The following is a 20926-nucleotide window of genomic DNA, read 5'->3' on the forward strand; positions in this document are numbered from 1 at the left end:
GACCGGCGAGGAGCGGAGAGAGGGACCGGCGAGGAGCGGAGAGAGGGACCGGCGAGGAACGGAGAGAGGGACCGGCGAGGAGCGGAGAGAGGGACCGGCGAGGAGCGGAGAGAGGGACCGGCGAGGAGCGGAGAGAGGGACCGGCGAGGAGCGGAGAGAGGGACCGGCGAGGAGCGGAGAGAGGGACCGGCGAGGAGCGGAGAGAGGGACCGGCGAGGAGCGGAGAGAGGGACCGGCGAGGAGCGGAGAGAGGGACCGGCGAGGAGCGGAGAGAGGGACTGGCGAGGAGCGGAGAGAGGGACCGGCGAGGAGCGGAGAGAGGGACCGGCGAGGAGTGGAGAGAGGGACCGGCGAGGAGCGGAGGTCGGGACCGGCGAGGAGCGGAGGTCGGAGCCGGCGAGGAGCGGAGGTCTGAAGCGGTGAGGAGCGGAGAGAGGGACCGGCGAGGAGCGGAGGTCGGAAGCAGCGAGGAGCGGAGGTCGGGACGGGTGAGGAGCGGAGGTCGGGACCGGCGAGGAGCGGAGGTCGGAAGCAGCGAGGAGCGGAGGTCGGAAGCAGCGAGGAGCGGAGGTCGGAAGCAGCGAGGAGCGGAGAGAGGGACCGGCGAGGAGCGGAGAGAGGGACTGGCGAGGAGCGGAGAGAGGGACCGGCGAGGAGCGGAGAGAGGGACCGGCGAGGAGCGGAGAGAGGGACCGGCGAGGAGCGGAGAGAGGGATCGGCGAGGAGCGGAGAGAGGGACCGGCGAGGAGCGGAGAGAGGGACGGGTGAGGTCCAGAGAGCATAAGCGGAGAGGAGAGGACAGACGAGGCACGGAGGAGCGGAGAGGTCAGAGCCCAGAGGTGGAGCAGCGTGGACAAGACCAAGGGGAGGCACAGCACGGGCCAGTATCGAGGCTGTGAGGTCGTGAGGCTCACATTGCGGACTATGAAATCCGGGTAGAGAGAGAAGTGCTGTGAGAGGGAGGACAGTAGGAGTATGTTTGAGTGTGTGTGTGGCACATGCAGCAGAACCTGGTCTCCAATCGTCTTGGATCCCCTTGCCACTGGATCAAGACCTGGTCCGTCAAGCCTGTGTGGTGAGTGGTATGCAACGGCCATCCCACCTTAAAAGAATTAATGCATAGGCATCTTCCACAGTTTAAAATGAGTTCATCAGTTACCTGAGAACTCATTTTTAGTGTGCAAGCCAGTCATCCTCGACCCTGAGGGACCGACTATGATGACAACCTCTTGCACCCTGGGGAAGCCTGACTAATCACATGGTTCAATTTTAAAGACTTCTAATGCTTGTGGTGACATTTCAAAACTCATAAATTGGGCAACTCTGCTGAAAAGACTTTCAGTGATGAAGACAATAATGGACTGCAAACTGAGTGAAGTTACATAAGTTAATAGATGCTGTCTCCTTTAAAAAAAAAGCGATGTCCATGGTGATATTCATCTGAATGGAGAGAGCAGTGAACAAAGTTCATGAACAAATTTCGCACCCTTGTTTGCACAAGCTCAGATACTGGGAAACATCCTTTTCATTTATAGCATTGATAGAAACGTTTTTAACACAAGGGCATGTGCAAACAAGCTGTTTGGATGACAGCATAATGCGAGCCAGAAATATACTGTCAATGCTGTGAAAGACGAAGGGCTGGATTTTTCCCGGAGCGACGTGAAAGGCGGCATTCAGGTCTCCTGCGCCCCGTCGCGATCCTCCAGTCCGTTTTGGCGGCGGCGCGGAGCAGGACCGCCGGGAAGAGCTGCGCTGGCTGTGCAGCGCCTCTCGTTGCGACACCGCAAGTAGTTTGGCCTCTTGCCCGATCCGTCGGCCCGGGAAATCCCGGCGTTCCAGCCGTGCCGGCGGCGGAGAGGAAGTTAAAGTACTCCGCAGGTAAGTGCGAGTGTTTGTGCTTTTCATTTTTTTCAGCCATTTGTGTTGTGGTGGCGTGGGCAATGTTTTGGAAAAGTTTCTGTGGGTTTTTTATTTTAAAAAAAGGTCCCCGCCCCCAGGCTTCCCTCGGAGCGCACACGGCCCGGCACTTTCATTCGCGAGTTTCCCATTTTTGTGCCTCAAAGTGTACAACGCCTCCCTTCTCGCTGCGCCCTCTGATGCAGGGCCCAGACGGAGAAAATTCTTTACCAGGCTCAGGCTTTTCCCCGGCCGGAAGCTTTTCTGCCTCGCCTCAGTTTTCGCCCCGCAAACAGAAAAGCCTAAAATCCAGGCCAAACTCATTTAAAGGAGCAATGGATCAGTGTTCTGGAGAAGCCCTCACTTTGCTACATTTAACACACTCAATTGGCCCTAGGTGTACCTGGACTGTGAATTCCTGGAAAATTGCTTGAATCTTTAATTTGTGAGAAGTGGTGGAAGATAAGCTTAGAAAAATTCCATGGCTACTGTGCCAATCCTAGATTAATCACATGCTTTTGTTATCGCAGATTGTGATCCAGGCCAGATACAGACGGGACAGGTACCTGGAGAAACATTGCTTGCAGATCACCATCTGGATTGCTGCTATTTGTACGACTCTTTAGAAAAGACAATTTAATTCAATTTCTTCCCAATGGACAATTATGTACATAATAAAAATGCAAATTACAGTCGTACTGACATTGCTTGACATTCATGCACAAGTGGTTTCATAACTCACTATTACATAATTCAAAGAGGAAGCTTAAAAAGGAAAATGGCAAAAGAAATTGAATCTTCAGCTACGCATTCAATGATAACAGATCTTTACACGAGAACCAGATTATGTAAGTCAGAGTTTTGTTGTTATGCTTGTTAATCCTTTTCTTTGCTAATAATGTGCAAAGATAACACAAGAGAAAATAATATTCCCTTTGATTATGTGGGAAACATTTGTTTCTGAAAAAAAAATCTTTCATATGCTAATAATAGACCTTAAACCAACCTATTCAGTTAATTATAATTCAGACATTTACAAAATAAGATCATAAGGAATGATTTCCTGACATATGGGAACCACATTGCTCACTCCTTTTCTTGCTCTGCTAATCTGTGTCACAGATTCCAAGCTTCCCCAATTGTTTTGTAACTGCAGCTTAACTCATTCACTGCAAGACACTGCATGTAGATATCAATCCTATTGCAATTCCGATTGCTTCCGAAAATATGGAATTTTTTTCACGTTTTCATACGTCAGGTCTAACTCAAACCTCAGCAGAAAGAAAGAAAACTTGGATTTATATAGCGACTTTCACGGAAATGTTACTGCGATGATTGAGATGTCATCCTAAATAATAAACTGCCTAAGATTAATATTATTTGATGTTCACACAGATAGAAAGACAAAAGAAAGAAAGACTTGGATTTATACAGCAACTTTCATGACCACCGGATGTCTCAAAGCGCTTTACAGCCAATGAAGTACTTTTGGAGTGTAGTCACTGTTGTAATGTAGGAAACGCGGCAGCCAATTTGCACACAGCAAACTCTCACATACTGCAATAATGACCAGATAATATGTTTTGTTATGTTGATTGAGGGATAAATATTGGCCAGGACACTGGGGATAACCCCCCCCGTTAGAATTAGAATCAGCTTTTTATGTGAACATTTTCTCACTCACCAGAATTGCCATACAATTTTACTAAATCCAACTCAGCCATTTGCAAAAAGTTGAAAACAATGCCAATACTTGTGATAGCCACCTCCATCAGACATCAGGCACACCTTCCACTCTCGAAAGCTTTAAGTTCTGATCATCTCTTTTTCCCTTCCTTCATAGGAACAGGAATAGGCCATTCAGCCCCGCAAGCCTGACCTGCCATTCATTTAAAACATGGCTGTTCTTTGCCTTAACTCCATTTTCACACCTTTGTTCTATATCCCTTATAGAAAAAAAATCTATTTCAATCATGAAAATTTAAATTGACCCAGCATCCACAGTACTTTGGGGCCGAGAGTTTTTTTATTTTATTTATTCAGGGGATGTGGGCGCCACTGGCAAGGGCAGCATTTATTGCCCATCCCTAATTGCCCTTGAGAAGATGGTGGTGAGCTGCCTTCTTGAATCACTGCAGTCCGTGTGGTGAAGGTACTCCCAAAGTACTTTAGGGAGGGAGTTCCAGGGTTTGGACCCAGTGACAATGAAGGAACGGCCGATATTCCAAGTCAGGATGGTTTCTGACTTGGAGGCGAACTTGGAGGTGATGGTGTTCCCATGTGCCTGCTGCCCTTGCCTTTCTAAGTGGTAGAGGTTGTGGGTTTTGGAGATGCTGTCAAAGAAGCCTTGGCGAATTGCTGCAGTGCATCTTGTGGTGGGGGGAGTGAATGTTTAAGGTGGGGGATGGGGTGCCGATCAAGTGGGCTGCTTTGTCCTGGATGGTGTTGAGCTTCTTGAGTGTTGCAGGAGCTGCAATCATCCAGGCAAGTGGAGAGTATTCCATCACACTCCTACTTGTGCCTTTTAGGTGGGGAGTCAGGAGGTGAGACACTCACTGCAGAATACCCAGCCTCTGACCTGCTCTAGTTGCCATAGTATTTATGCGGCTGGTCCAGTTGAATGTCTGGTCAATAGTGACACCCAGGATGTTGATGGTGGGGGAGTCGTGAAGGAAATGCTGTTGAATGTCAAGAGGCGGTGGTTAGGCTTTCTCTTGGTGAAGATGGTTATTGCCTGGCTCTTGTGTGGGCACAAACATTACTTGCCACTTATCAGCCCAAGGCTGAATGTTTTCCAGGTCTTGCTGCATGCGGGCATGGACCGTTTCATTATCTGAGGAGTTGTGAATGAAACTGAACTCAGCAAACATCCCCACTTCTGACCTTATGATGGAGGAAAGGTCATTGATGAAGCAACTGAAGATGGTTGGGCCTAGGACACTGCCCTGAGGAACTCCTGCTGCATTGTTCTGGGGCTGAGATGATTGGCTTCAAACATCCTCAACCATCTTCCTTTTGTACTAGGTATGACTCCAGCCAGTGGAGAGTTTCACTTTGACTTCAATTTTACTATTGCTCCTTCATGCCACTCTCGAAAAAATGCTGCTTTGATGTCAAAGGCAGTCACTCTCACCTCACCTCTTGAATTCAGTGCTTTTGTCCATGTTTGGAACAAAGGCTGTAATGAGGTCTGGAGCTGAGTGGTCCTGGTGGAACCCAAACTGAGCATCGGTGAGCAGATTATTGGTGAGCAAATGCCACTTGATAGCACTGTCGATAACACCTTCCATCACTTTGCTGATGATTGAGAGTAGACTGATGGTACGATAATTGGCTTGATTAGATTTGTCCTGCTTTTTGTGGAAGGCATACCTGGGCAATTTTCCACATTGTCAGAAAGATACTGATGTTATAGCTGTACTGGAACAGCTTGGCTAAGGCGTGGCTAGTTCTGGAGCATCAGTCTTCAGCACTACAGCCAGGATGTTGTCGCAGCCCATAGTCTTTGCTGTATCCAGTGCGCTCTGCTGTTTCTTGTTAACATGAGGAGTGAATCGAATTGGCTGCAGACTGGCTTCTGTGATGGTGAGGACCTCAGGAGGAGTCCGAGATGGATCATCTGATCGGCTCTTCTGGCTGAGTGTGTTTGCAAACGCTTCAGCCTTGACTTTTGCACTCGCATGCTGAGTTCCATCATCGCTGAGGATCTGGGGATATTCATGGAGCCTCCTCCTCTCGTTAGTTGTTTAATTGTCCATCACCATTCACGACTGGATGTGGCAGGACTGCAGAGCTTTTGATCTGATCCATTGGTTGTGGGATCGCTTAGCTCTGTCTATAGCATGCTGCTTCCGCTGTTAAGCATGCATATAGTCCTGTGTTGTAGCTTTCCCAGGTTGACACCTCATTTTTAGGTATGCCTGGTGCTGCTCCTGGCATACTCATCTACACCTCTCATTGAACCAGGCTTGGATTCCTGGTTTGATGATAATGGTAGAGTGAGGGATATGCTGGCCCATGAGGTTATCAATTGTGGTGGAATACAATTCTGCTGCTGCTGATGGCCCACAGCGCCTCATGGATGCCCAGTTTTGAGTAGCTAGATCTATCCATTCAGCACAGTGGTAAAGCCACACAACACAATGGAGGGTGTCCTCAGTATGACGATTGACTTCATCTCCACAAGGACTGTGCAGTTTCCACACCTATTAACATTATCATGGTAGATGGGCGAGGATGAGGTCAAGTGGATTTTTCCCTCATGTTGGTTCTCTCACCACCTACCCCAAACCCAGTCTGTCAGTTATGTCCTTCAGGACTTGGCTAGCTCAGTCAGTAGTGGTGCTACTGAGCCACTCTTAGTGATTGGCATTGTAGTCCCCCACGCAGAGTTTCAAACTTTCACAAAGCATTGAATGAGTAAAGTACTTCATGATTTCACCCTTAAATGGCCTACTTCTAATTTTAAGATTATGTCCTCTTGTTCTGGATATCATTACCAGAGGAAATTGATTCTCTGTGTCTCCTAACTTAGTATTAACTGCTAACTTGGAAATACAGCTCTCTGCACTAGAAATTCTACCACCCTGCATGTGCTTTCGGACGGTAAACCATCTTCTAATCTTGCAATATGGCGGGCAGGAGTCACACGCGCAATGCAAGCTAGAATTACTCTGCCTGCCAACGTCGGTTGCACTCAGAAAACCAGGCTTTCATGCGTTGCGATTGTTAGGCCACAACTAACAAGTAAAGTTTTTAAATATACGTGAGGGGTAGCATTTCTATTTTGGGCACAATCGCGATCCGGGCACAAATTACACTCAAAATTGCTCCATTTTCTGAATTGAACTTTTTGCTCAAGTTTCTGCCCAAACTCATTTGCATATCACCAAACGTAAAATCTTCCATGAACCACCACAATTGGGCAACATATCAGAATGGCATTGTTGTATTAAAGAATATTCCTTGATATATTTAGGAGTGCTATCCTGGTGCAGTTTTATTAAAACAGCTGAAAATGGGTTTATCACAAAAAATAAGCATTTTTCATCAGAGTGTCTAGTCCACGACCTGTGAGTAACACAATTTTAAATAACTGAAATTACTTTGAAAAAAACTGTACAGAATCATTATATATTATTTATACAGAACCGTTTACTAGTTCCATCGGCGTACAGTAGTCAGTTTCTCAGTAAATTAAAAAGAAATATTTGAAAGCCTTTAAAGATTGCCTATTAGTGTCCTTGTTCCTAAAACGAAAAGCTTAATTTTTAGAGCTTCTTCGAAGGCCCACAAACAGCCACAATCAGCAGAAACTCGCCATGGTGATTAATTCAATCTGAGGGTCTGGGCAGTTTTGTTTTTTAAACTCGTGCAAAAGATCTTGGAAACTCAATTCGCGCTGAACGTAACTTGCGCTTGAAACTCCTCGATCTTTTACGTTACTTTGGCTGATTTTTAGCGAATTGCTCTGAAAATACCGGTGCAACCTAGTGGAATCTCTCTCTAAATAAATGAAGAGATCTGCATAGTGTCAGCCGTGGCTCAGTGGGTAGCACACTCATCTCTGAGTCAGAAGGTTGTGGTTTAAGTATCACTCCAGGAATATGAGCACATAAAAAAAACAATCTGGGCTGATACTCCAGTGCAGTGCTGAGGGAGTGCTGCACTGTCAGAGGTGCCGTCTTTCAAATGATTTGTTAAACAAAGGCCTTGTCTTCCCTCTCAGGTGGATGTAAAAGATCCCAGGGCATTATTTCAAAGAAAAGCAGGGTAGTTATTCCCGGTGTCCTGGCCAATACTTATCCCTCAATCAACATCACAAAAACAGATTATCTGATTATCACAGTGCTGTCTGTGGGAGCTTGCTGTGCGAAAGTTGGCTGCTGCGTTTCAAACATTACAACAGTATCTACACTCAAAAAGTACTTTATTAGCTGTAAAGTGCTTTTGCAACATCTGGTGGTCATGAAAGGCATTATATAAGTGCAAGTCTTTTCAAATATCTGGTTAAGAATATGTGAGGTGATAAATATAGATTGAGATGATGAAATTCTCTCCATGAGCAGCAATGCGTTATGTGAACATAAGAACATAAGAAATAGGAGCAGGAGTAAGCCACCTGGCCCCTCGAGCCTGCTCCACCAATTAATAAGATCATGGCTGATCTGATCATTGACTCAGCTCCACTTCCCTGCCCGCTCCCCATAACCTTTTATTCCTGTATCGCTCAAAAATCTGTCTATCTCCGCCTTAAATTTATTCACTGACCCAACCTCCATGGCTCCCTGGGGCAGAGAATTCCACAGATTTACAACCCTCTGAGAAAATAAATTCCTTCTCATCTCAGTTTTAAATGGGTGGCCTCTTATTCTGAGACTATTTCCCCTAGTATGCTGTGCTGTGGTGAGGGTTCTCTCTATGGAAGGAACCAAGCCAAATTGTTTGGCTGAAGTGTGAGATGGATAGATGCTATGCAGCTTCACAGTCTAGCTTTTACATGATGGCAAATTGACAACAGAAATTCTCTTTGGAGTTTAAATAGGTAAGTCGTGTTCAGTGCTAGGGTCATCATCATAGGCAGTCCCTCGAAAACGAAGAAGACTTGCTTCCACTCTAAAAGTGAGTTCTCAGGTGACTGAATAGTCCAATACAGGAATTACAGTCTCTGTCACAGGTGGGACAGACAGTGGTTGTTGGAAAGGGTGGGTGGGACTGGTTTGCCGCACGCTCTTTCCGCTGCCTGCGCTTGTTTTCTGCATGCTCTCGGCGACGAGACTTGAGGTGCTCAGCGCCCTCCTGGATGTTCTTCCTCTAGTTAGGGCGGTCTTTGGCCAGGGACTCTACATGGCCTGTGCATTGTCCAAGCACAATGAGCTGAATCACTTCATGTTTTCTAACGCTCTCGTATCTGATGTTTCATATTGAACAGCTACCATGAAATTCATTCACTCTGACATAATCAGTAAAGTTGTACAACACGAACATTCTTCTCAAAGAAATCTTGATTTTTTTTTTGTTTTGTCAGTTTGGAAATGGGCAAAAAAATTTGTATAATGCAGCCCTTCATCCGTCTTCTCAAATGTTTACAGCTTAATACTCGATCATAGAAATAGACTCTGGAGCTGCATTGTGGCATTTTAGGAAATCTGAAAGGTGATCACAGAATCCTGGAAACGCTGGATGAGAAACCAGGACACAACGCTGCCTCACAGACGTACGGAGATTTCAAAAAAACTAGCATCCAGCTCGGGCTGGGGGCGGGGAGAAAGAACCCTGTAGCTATAAAATACCATAAAACTGTCTTCTGGCGATCTTGGAAGTTAATGGTTGGGTCAATTTGATTGTGAAACTAGTCAAGCAGGCTTGCAGAGATAGTCCTTAATAGGACATGAAAGTCAGTTTATGTCTTTAGTTGTGTTTAACCTGTTATGGATGCTAAGGAACATGAACATGACCAGAATATTTCTATTTTATCAGAAATTTTGACCATCACTAGTTCCCAACATATAGCTGGTAGGAGGTGAGACACGCAGGTTCAACTCCCAATTCCCATTCTCCTTGCTTTCAGGTCGATTGGCATTGGGGTAAAAAGCCAAGATTGAGCAGTGAGACCTATCATCACTTCACTGCTTTCAACGGGATTTCCTTTTTCCTGCCCTCAGTGGGACCACCGCTGGCCATTGCCCCCACACCTGCCGAATTTGACGGATTGTCCTTGTGCCTGTGTTGCTGACACTTGTTGGGGCAATCAAGGGAAATCTGATGGTAGGCCGTGGGAAGCGCAAAAATGGGTTCGGAGGTGCCCCCCCCAGGCAGGGAAAGTGACCTCATCTCACTCCATCCCTCTTGTAATCTTTACCTTATGACAGCCCGAGTCTCAACTGAGCTCCTCAGTGAGACATCTCTTCACATCTGCGGGGCAATTCTCTTTGAACACTGCTTCAGCATATACAGGTGCTGCAGCGGAATCTCCACAGAAGCTTCACCAGGATTGAAGCTCTTTGCACTAGTTGGCTCCCTTTAGAAGGAGGGAATCCTGCTGTGAGCCTGCCATGCATACGTAATGAGCCCAACCCCCCAAAAAATGGCTCATGACTGGGATGGTTACGCTGGGTGAGCGGAGGTCTTGTTACGGGGCTAGTGGATGTTCCATCCTGCCCGAACTCCACTTCAGAATTAACTCTCTCCCCATAGCTTCCAAAAATTTATTGGGACATTGGAGGAACCTAACTGAATCAGTTAACCCTCTTTAACTATAAATTATTCAAAAACAAAAAGAGGTCTTGCCGCTAACATTTACTAAAGGGCCATCGCTTTTATCCCCCAAGTCACTCAGAAGCTGGACAGTCAGACAGTCAGCAGAAGGCCGACTGCTTAAAGAAAGAAGGACTTGCATTTATATAGCGCCTTTCACGACCACCAAACGTCTCAAAGCACTTTACAGCCAATGAAGTACTTTTTTTGGATTATGGTCATGTTGTAATGTGGGAAATAGGCAGCCAACTTGCACACAAGCAAGCTCGGAAAAACAGCAATGTGATAATGACCAGATAATCTGTTTTTGTCATGTTCATTGAGAGATGAATATTGGCCAAGGGCACCAGGGAGAACTCCCCTGCTCTTCTTCGATAGTGCCGTGGGATCTTTCAGTTGATGAAAAGTCAATTGAGCAATGCAGTTGAGAAGTTTAGTTGGGTTCTCCTCACAGTAGTCCAGCCAGTTTGAAAAAATGTCAAGCTGAATTGTGAAGTATATTACCACAATATCTAATCTCAGAGCTGAGAGAACAGAAGCAAATGAACGCAAATCTGACAGCCCCTGACAGTCGAGGAGTCAGCTACAGATAGTGACAGACTGCAAGCCTCCAGAAGGACACCAATTGATCACAGACTCATAGAAATTTATGACGCAGAAGGACGCCATTCAGCCCATCATGTCCAAGCCAGCTGAAAAAGAGCTATCCAGCCTAATCCCACTTTCCAGCTCTTGGTCCGTAGCCCTGTAGGTAAGGCACTTCAAGTGTGTATTTAAGTACCTTTTAAATGCGCTGAGGGTTTCTGTCTCTACCATCCTTTCAGGCAGTCAGTTCCAGACCCCCACCACCCTCTGGGTGAAAAAAATTCTCCTCAACTCCCCTCTAATCCTATCAATCACTTTAAATCTATGCCCCTGGTTATTGACCTATCTGCTAGGGGAAATACTTAATGCCTACCAACTCTATCGAGGGCCCTCATAATTTTATACACCTCAATTAAGTCTCTCATCAGACTCCTCTGTTCCAAAGAAAACAACCCCAGCCGATCCAATCTTTCCTCATAGCTAAAATTCTCCAGTCCAGGCAACATCCTCATAAATCTCCTTTGTACCCTCTCCAGCTTTCCTGTAATGTGGTGACCAGAACTGCAAGCAGTGTTTTAGCTGTGACCTAACTAGCTTTTTATACAGTTCAAGGCATGGCAAACATTTTTGCAATTCCCTGCAGCACCAATGCAGTAGTGACCAATTTGGGCTCCTCCATCCTCTGTGCTATTGTGGAGAATGTACATGGCACGTCTGCCACTAGCTGGCTAAGTTGCTGACACATCTCACCCATTCTCCTCAACGATAGGCCCCAGAGTTCAGCACCAACAGTGCCTCTGAGCTGCAGGGCCACATAGCTCTCTGCCGGTCCCACGCAGCCTGGGTCCAGCTCTCTCAATGTTAAGTTTTGCGCATGTGCGAAACTGTGAATGGGCCATGCATCCCCTTTAAGGGGCCGCGCACCCCCCCCCCCAAAAAAAAATTAGGGGGAACATTGTGCAGCATCCGTGTCCAGATGAGCGGAGCTTGGAGAACATTGCAGCGCAGACGCGAGCTCTCCACAGCTGTGCTTGCCATCAGTGTCTGCTCGTGTTCCCTAGTGAAGACAAATGTAGGTCCCTTACAGTCGGATTCAGGTGAATAGATTTTGAATCCCGTCCAATCTTTCTCTGCTTTTGAATTCAATGAGGAATAAAATCAGATGGGATGTAAACTACAACAATTGCACATCCCTGTGTGGCGTAAGAATAAAAAAGGGAAGCTGGCTCAACCTTGGCTAACAAGGGAAATTAGGGAAAGTGTTAAATCCAAGAAAGTGGCATATAAATTGGCCAGAAAAAGCAGCAAACCTGAGGACTGGGAGAAATGTAGAATTCAGCAGAGGAGGAATAAGGGTTTAATTAGGAGGGGAAAAATAGAGTATGAGAGTAAGCTTTCAGGGAAAATAAAAACTGACTGCAAAAGCTTCTATAGATATGTGAAGAGAAAAAGATTAGTGAAGACAAACGTAGGTCCCTTGTAGTCAGAATCAGGTGAATTTATAATGGGGAACAAAGAAATGGCAGACCAATTGAGCAAATACTTTGGTTCTGTCTTCACAAAGGAAGACACAAATAACCTTCCGGAAATACGAGGGGATAGAGTATCTAGGGAGAAGGAGGAACTGAAGGAAAACCTTATTAGTCAAAAAATTGTGTTCGGGAAATTGGTGGGATTAAAGGCCGATAAATACCCGGGGCCTGATAGTCTGCATCCCAGAGTATTTAAGGAAGTGGCCCTAGAAATAGTGGATGCATTGGTGATCATTTTCCAACATTCCATGGACTCTGGTTTAGTTCCTATGGACTGGAGGGTAGCTAATGTAACACCACTTTTTAAAAAGCAGGGAGAGAGAAAACAGGTAATTATAGACCGGTTAGCCTGACATCAGTAGTGGGGAAAATGTTGGAATCAATTATTAAGGATGAAATAGCAACGCATTTGGAAAGTAGTGACAGGATCGGTCCAAGTCAGCATGGATTTATGAAAGGGATTTATGACGAATCTTCTGGAATTTTTTGAGGATGTAACTAGCAGAGTGGACAATGGAGAACCAGTGGGTGTTATGTATTTGGACTTTTGATAAGGTCCCGCACAAGAGATTTGTGTGCAAAATCAAAGCGCATGGTATTGGCGGTAATGTATTGATGTGGATAGAGAACTGGTTGGCAGACAGGAAGTAGAGTCGGGATAAACGGATCCTTTTCAGAATGGCAGGCAGTGACTAATGGAGTGCCGCAGGGCTCAGTTATGGGACCCCAGCTCTTTACAATATACATTCATGATTTGGATGAAGGAATTGGGTGTAATATCTCCAAGTTTGCAGATGACACTAAACTGGGTGGCGGTGTGAGCTGTGAGGGGGACGCTAAGAGGCTGCAGAGTGACTTGGACAGGTTAGGTGAGTGGGCAAATGCATGGCAGATGCAGTAAAATGTGGATAAATGTGAGATTATCCATTTTGGGGACAAAAACACGAAGACAGAATATTATCTGAATGGCGGCAGATTAGGAAAAGGGGAGGTGCAATGAGACCTGGGTGTCATGGTACATCAGTCATTGAAAGTTGGCATGCAGGTGCAGCAGGCGGTGAAGAAGGCAAATGGTATGTTGGCCTTCATTGGTAGGGGATTTGAGTATAGGAGCAGGAAGGTCTTATTGCAATTGTACAGGGCCTTGGTGAGGCCTCACCTGGAATATTGTGTTCAGTTTTGGTCTCCTAATCTGAGGAAGGACATTCTTGCTATTGAGGGAGTGCAGCGAAGGTTTACCAGATTAATTCCAGGGATGGCTGGATTGTCATATGAGGAGAGACTGGATTAACTGGGCCTTTATTCACTGGAGTTTAGAAGGATGAGAGGGGATCTCATAGGAACGTATAAGATTCTGACGGGACTGGACAGGTTAGATGCGGGAAGAATGTTCCCGATGTTGGGAAAGTCCGGAACCAGGGGACATAGTCTTAGGATAAGGGGTAGGCCATTTAGGACAGAGATGAGGAGAAACTTCTTCACTCAGAGAGTTGTTAATCTCTGGAATTCCCTATCGCAGAGAGTTGTTTTTGCCAGTTCATTGGATATATTCACAAGGGAGTTAGATATGGCCCTTACGGCTAAAGGGATCAAGGGGTATGGAGAGAAAGCAGGAAAGGGGTACTGAGGGGATGATCGGCCATGATCTTATTAAATGGCGGTGCAGACTCGAAGGGCTGAATGGCCTACTCCTGCAGCTATTTTCTATGTTTCTATGTTTCTATGTTTCACTTGAGTGGTGTGAATCTCCGGGTGAAAATAAAACTAACTGTATAAGTAGACTCACTGAAGTGCTGATGCATAGCTGTACATCCTGTAATGGTGCGCCCTCAGAAGGAATGACGGCCTCTAGAAACCTACCACATGGATCTCCTGCAACATCTGTTGTCCACATGAAGGCTCTGGAAGACGAAAAAAGGGATATGGTTTAGTCGTGCCAAAGTCACAATCTTGTCAATCACCTTCCGTCTTCTCATCGTTCTGTCATTGATGAAACAAGTCAGCAGATGTGTGCCAGAGATATTGTGTTTCTGTCACCAGCTATCTGCGAGCTCCCTGTCTCTCCATCTCTGACCGAGAGGCACACAGATGTGCTACTTCCCTCCGTGGCACCCACCTCTGTATGACTGAGCTGGACTATTTATCATGGGCTGCCTCCACTCCTGTCCCTCTCCCTCGTGTTTTGTGCTTTCCACTTCTACAAGGGGTGAAAGGACAGAGCAGTGGATGAGTGAAGATTCAAGTGGATTCACCCAATGGATCCTGCGTATTTGGTAAAGGTGACTCTGAGACAAATGCATCACACTGGGGTGAGCGGCAACTGAGGATGGACAAATGGGGAGGTGATGAAATGCATCGAAAGTGAAGGCTGGGAGCTGCTGAAAGTTGAGCGGGTGTGAGGAGTGATGTGATGGAGAATGCTTAGCAAGTCAGAGTGAAAGGGAGCAGGGGCTTAAACCACAGTTGAATCAGCAAATGCACTCATTTCCTGATCTGGTTAGGTCGCTAAACTGCTTCCGAGATTGCATCCAAGACCTGCGCAGTTTTTCTTCTTATTGGGCATTCCCTCGGAGTCGAGGATGACTTGCTTCCACACTAATATGAGTTCTCAGGTGACTGAAGAGATCAATGTGGGACCTACAGTCTCTGTCACAGGTGGGGCAGATGGTGGTTGAAGGGACGGGGGGGAGGGGTGGGTTGCCTGAGTTGTCGTACGCTCCTTCCGCTGTTTGCGTTTGGCTTCCGCTTGCTCCCGACGAAGAGACTCAAAGTTTTCGGTGCCTTCCCGGATGCTTCTCCTCCACTTTGAGCGGTCTTGGGCCAGGGATTCCCAAGGGCCGGTGGGGGTGTTGCACTTTTTTAAGGAGGCTTTGAGGGCGTCCTTGAAGCGTTTCCTCTGGCCACCTGGGACTCGCTTGTCGTGTCGGAGCTCTGGGTAGAGCGCTTGCTTTGCGAGTCTACTATCAGGCATGCAGTCGATGTGGCCGTCCATCAGAGCTGTTTGAGTGTGGTCAATGCTTCACTGCTGGGGATGTTGGCCTGAGCGAGAATACTGACGTTGGTGTGCCTATTCCGCCCATGGATTTGCAGGATCTTGCGGAGGCAGCGTTGGTGGTACTTCTCCAGTGCTTTGAGGTTCCTGCTGTACATAGTCCATGTATCTGAAGCATATAGGATGGCGGATATCGCTGCTGTTCTGTAGACCATGATTTTGGTGCCGGGTTTGAGGTCCTGGTCTTCAAACACCCTCTTCCTCAGGCAATCGAAGGCTGCACTGGCACACTGAAGGCAGTGTTGGACTTCGTCATTGACATTTGCCCTTGTTGACAGTAGGCTCCCGAGGTATGTAAAATGGTCCACATTATCTAAGGCCTAGTCATGGATCTAGATAATCGGGGGGCAGTGCTATGTGGCTGGGACTGGTTGGTAGAGGACCTTTGTCTTATGGATGTTTAGTGTAAGGCCCATGCTCTTGTACGCTTCGGTGAAGGTGTTGATGATGGTTTGGAGTTCAGTCTCCGAGTGTGCGCAGACAAGCCTGAAGGCTCTGTGCCTCAATGCAAGGAGTATCCGTAATAAGCTGGACGAACTAACTGCGCAGGCAGCTATTAACGAATATGATATAATTGGCATTACGGAGACATGGCTCCAGGGTGACCAAGGCTGGGAACTCAACATCCAGGGGTATTCAACATTCAGGAAGGATAGACAGAAAAGAAAATGAGGTGGGGTAGCGTTGCAGGTTAATTAGGAAATTAATGCAATAGTAAGGAAGGACATTAGCTTGGATGATGTGGAATCTGTATGGGTGGAGCTGTGGAATACCAAAGGGCAGAAAACGCTAGTGGGAGTTGTATACAGACCACCAAACAGTAGTAGTGAAGTTCGGGACAGCATCAAACAAGAAATTATGGATTCATGCAATAAGGGTACAGCAGTTATCATCGGCGACTTTGATCTACATATAGATTGGGCTAACCAAACTGGTAGCAATACGGTGGAGGAGGATTTCTTGGAGTGTATTAGGGATGGTTTTCTGGACTAATATGTCGAGAAACCAACTAGAGGGTTGGCCATCCTAGACTGGGTGATGTGTAATGAGAAAGGACTAATCAGCAATCTTGTTGTGTAAGGCCTCTTGGAGAAGAATGACCATAATATGGTAGAGTTCTTTATTAAGCTGGAGAGTGACACAGTTAATTCAGAGACTAGGGTCCTGAACTTAAGAAAAGGTAACTTCGATGGTATGAGACATGAATTGGCTAGAATAGACTGGCGAATGATACTTAAAGGGTTGATAGTGGATAGGCAATGGCAAACATTTAAAGATCACATGGATGAACTTCAAAAATTGTACATCCTGGTCTGGAGTAAAAATAAAAAGCGAAAGGTGGCTCAACCGTGGCTAACAAGAGAAATTAAGTATAGTGTTAAATTCATTAAGAGGCATATAAATTGGCCAGAAAAAAACAGCAAACCTGAGGACTGGGAGAAATTTAGAATTCAGCAGAGGAGGACAAAGGGTTTAATTAGGAGGGGGGAAATAGAGTAGGAGAGGAAGCTTTGCTGGGAACATAAAAACTGACTGCAAAAGCTTCTATAGATATGTGAAGAGAAAAATATTAGTGAAGACAAGCGTAGGTTCCTTGCAGTCAGAAGCACGTGAATTTATAATGGAGAACAAAGAAATGGAAGATCAATTGAACAAATACTTTGGTTCTGTCTTCACAAAGGAAGACACAAATAACCTTCCAGAAATACTAGGGGATAGAGAGTCTATGGAGAAGGAGGAACTGAAGGAAATCCTTATAGTCAGGAAATTGCGTTAGGGAAATTGATGGGAAGGAAGGCCGATTAATCACCGGGGCCTGATAGTCTGCATCCCAGAGTACTGAAGGAAGTGGCCCTAGAAATAGTGGATGCATTGGTGATCATTTTCCAGCAGTCTATTGACTCTAGATCAGTTCCTATGGACTGGAGGGTAGCTAATCTAACACCAATTTTTTAGAAAGGAGGGAGAGAGAAAACGGGGAATTATAGACCGGTTAACTTGACATCAGTAGTAGGGAAAATTTTGGAATCAATTATTAAAGGTTAAATCACAGCGCATTTAGAAAGCAGTGACAGGATCGGTCCAAGTCAGCATGCTTGACAAATCTTCTGGAATTTTTTGAGTATGTAACTAATAGAGTGGACAAGGGAGAACCAGTGAATGTGGTGTATTTGGATTTCAAAAGGCTTTTGACAAGGTCCCGCACAAGAGATTGTTGTGCAAAATCAAAGTACATAGTATTGGGGGTAATGTATTGACGTGGATAGAGAACTGGTTGGCAGACAGGGAGCAGAGAGTTGTGATAAATGGGTCCTTTTCAGAATGGCAGGCAGTGACTAGTGGGGTGCCGCAGGGTTCAGTGCTGGGACCCCAGCTATTTACAATATACATCAATGATTTAGATGAAGGAATTGAGTGTAATACCTCCAAGTTTGCAGATGACACGAAGCTGGGTGGCGGTGTGAGCTGCGAAGAGAATGCTAAGAGGCTGCAGGATGACTTGGAAAGGTTAGGTGAGTGGACAAATGCATGGCAGATGCAGTATAATGTGGACAAATGTGAGGTTATCCACTGTGGTGGTAAAAACACAAAGGCAGAATATTATCTGAATGGCGGCAGATTAGGAAAAGGGGAGGTGCAGCGGGACCTGGGTGTCATGGTACATCAGTCGCTGAAAGTTGGCATGCAGGTACAGCAGGCGGTGAAGAAGGCAAATGACATGTTGGCCTTTATAGCCAGGGGATTGAGTATAGGAGCAGGGAGGTCTTACTGTTGTACAGGGCCTTAGTGAGGCCTCATCTGGAATGTTGTGTTCAGTTTTGGTCTCCTAATCTGAGGAAGGATGGTCTTGTTATTGAGGGAGTGCAGCGAAGGTTCACCAGACTGATTCCCGGGATGGCCAGACTGACATATGAGGAGAGACTGCATCGACTGGGCCTGTGTTCACTGGAGTTTAGAAGAATTATAGGGGATCTCATAGAAACATATAAAATTCTGACGGGACTGGACAGGTTAGGTGTAGGAAAAATGTTCCCGATGTTGGGGAAGTCCAGAACCAAGGGACACAGTCTAAGGATAAGGTGTAAGCCAATTAGGACCGAGATGAGGAGAAACTTCTTCACTCAGAGACTTGAAACCTGTGGAATTCACTGCCGCAGAGAGTTGTTGATGCGACTTCATTGGATGTATTCAAGAGGGAATTAGATATGGCCCTTACGGCTAAAGGGATCAAGGGGTATGGAGAGAAAGCAGGGAAGGGATACTGAGGTGATGATCAGCCATGATCTTATTGAATGGTGGTGCAGGCTCGAAGGGCCGAATGGCCTACTCCTGCACCTATTTTCTATGTTTCGATGTCCGCATGCTGTAATTCAATGTCCGAGGATGGGACGACCTTGGATCTGGACTGAGGTGACAGAGGTTGAACAATTTCTCATTTATTCTGTACATTAGCTGCAGTCTAGCGGGGAGCTTATTGAGGGTGCGATAGAACATTGCAGCAAGGAAGATCGAGAAGAGCATTGGTGCGATGATGCCGCCTTGCTTGACCCCGGTCTGCACGTGTATTGGGTCTGTGGTGGATCCGTTGGGCAGGATCCCGATCTGAATGTCATTGTGAAGCAGGTGAGGGATGGTGACAAATCTTTGAGGACAGCCGAATTTGGGCAGGCTCCTGCTGCTCACCTCCTCAGCTATCTCCAGTCACGCCTTCTGATCCGCGGTAGGTTTCTTTCTCGCGTAGCTGGGTAAATGTATGTCCCTCCTGCTCCTGACTGCACCCAGCTGTAGTTCCAGCATTGTGTCATTGAGTCTGAGTGCTGCCCTTGCTCTATATCCACCATCTATCCTGAACACCCCCAATTTTCAATGTTGCACTGTCCCTTTAACTGTAGCTTAGACCATGTCATGCGCATGCTCATCATGGCTGCTGCACAGCTTGGAGACGCGAAGCATGGACTCAAAATTCATTGGGACAACTGAGTTGACTTTGCAGATTCTGACCTATTCATTTGACATCCGGGTTTGCAGCCATATAATTACACCTCCCTCACTCAGAAGCCACCAAGCCACAGCTGACACCATTTCTGGGACAATCATTATCATCATAGGCAGTCCCTCATATCGAGGATGACTTGCTTCCACGTCAAAAAGGGATGGATTCACAGTTGTTTCAATGAAGGACCTAATATTCCAGGTCCCGAACTACATGTTGAAGGGTGGAAGATGCCTGTGCGTGGATTTTTTTAACGTGTGGTGTCCGTTGCACACCAGCCACCACACGGGCTTGACAGAGCTCGGTCTTGGTCCAGTGGCAAGGATTAACCAAGACGACTGGAGACCAGCTCCGCTGCACGGACCTAGTGCGCGCATACATATCGCAGTGTGGGCTGGGCCCGTGCTGCCCCTGGGCCCTCGCCTCTTCTGGACCCCAAACTCACGCCTCTCCTGGGCCCCAATCACATCCCTCTGTGAACTCTTGCTGCTCCTTCGCCCCGACCTCCCCGCTCCTGCTGTACCTGCCCATGCTCCAATCACCGACCTGGATCTGGGACAAGAACCATGGCGCTATGACACCCCAAACAGAAATCTTTGACTGTTACGCTATCCATTTATTTTACTTAATTGTAAAGTCCTTACACAATACCACAAATCCACACGTGGCACATTCTATGGACAAGTTCACTCCATGACCTCAACCTTTATTCACAGGACCAAGAAGTGATGACCCTGCGTGGGACCTCCCTTTATATACCTGGATGACCAGCTGAGGGGTATCTCCCACAAGTTCACCCCCTGTGGTTAAGGTGTGCATTTCTTACGTATGTAGATTATTGCAGCGTTGTTACATAAAGGTTACATACATAACAGTAATATTCCCTGTTATTCATCTAAAAATACGCTTACCTTTGCTGAGCCAGTGAGGTCATTAAACTCCATTCACCATTTCAGAGGGGGATTGGGGTTATAAATGTCCCAGTTGCAGCCAAAGCCACCTCTTTGCACACAGGCTATTCTGATGGATGCAATGGTTTCTTCCCTGGCACTTCAACCATTATAACTCGGGCAGCAGCACTTCTCTGTCAGCCTCAGAAAAGTTAGGAGCTTGCCTTTACCCATCCATTTCCACTCCAAGAAATCTTCCAAGAATCTGCTCTGGGTTTTAAATGCATGCAGTGTATTAAATAGAAAGTCACGACTTGCTCTTCCCCTTTCCTGAATTTTTAAGATCCACCGCCCCCTGCCTCCCCGCAGATTACCTGGCTTCCCGCTGCTGGGACTCTTACCCTTATCCTGCTAACACTATTTCAATTACTGATCCTGTATTTGTGTTGAACTATGGACAAGGTCCCAAGTGGCTTCCCGGCACTGTTGTGGCCAAAGAGGGGAGCAGGGTGTTTCGGGTCAAACTTTCAAATGGACTCAGTCACCGGAAACACTTGGACCAAATCAAACTCGTGGTCAACCGACACCGCGGTTGACCCCGAAGCAGAACCCATTACCCGCAGCAGACCAGCAGCACTCACCACACTAGGCAGCCCAGCAAGGTCAGCTGCACAGCAGTCCAATGAGGGCCCAAGAAACGATTCACCAAAACCGGCAT

The sequence above is a fragment of the Pristiophorus japonicus genome, chromosome 10 (genome assembly GCF_044704955.1).
Source record: "Pristiophorus japonicus isolate sPriJap1 chromosome 10, sPriJap1.hap1, whole genome shotgun sequence".
In the NCBI taxonomy this organism is placed as follows: Eukaryota; Metazoa; Chordata; class Chondrichthyes; family Pristiophoridae; genus Pristiophorus; species Pristiophorus japonicus.